Source organism: Notothenia coriiceps, unplaced genomic scaffold, assembly GCF_000735185.1.
Source record: "Notothenia coriiceps isolate Sejong01 unplaced genomic scaffold, NC01 NC01_scaffold00020919, whole genome shotgun sequence".
Lineage (NCBI taxonomy): Eukaryota > Metazoa > Chordata > Actinopteri > Perciformes > Nototheniidae > Notothenia > Notothenia coriiceps.
Window position 1 is genome coordinate 121,650 of NW_011353620.1, and position 466 is coordinate 122,115.

Sequence of the window (466 nt, forward strand, 5' to 3'; positions counted from 1 at the left end):
CAGGTGTGCGTCATATGAGAGGCCCTGCCTTACATTTTCCGCCACAGATTTGGGGAAATTGGTCCGTGCGCAAAGCATTGTGGGGATTTGAAGGACACGAAGTCTACCCATGTGCAGCCTCGAAATTACCCCCAAACCAAGGACGCAGCCTCGGTGGAATTCCAAGTATGCTGGAGATTGGAACAGTCCTTCGGCGGCACTCGATGACGTAGCATCCTTGAAATATTGGCTTGGAAGCCAGTTTCCTCGCGATTGAGAAACGGCCTCTGTTAGTTAGCCAAGGGATCCTGGTGTGTGAGGTGCTCCGCCGATTGGTCCATTTGGGCCAATCCTGTCATTTGTTGTTGATTTGGGTGTTCACACGTCACAGAACCCAGGAAGCAAACAATGGAAAATGAGAAATCCCCAACGAGGCGTTCTGGGGCAGCATAGACAGGTCTTTTCTGTGTTAGAGTTTTACTCGCTA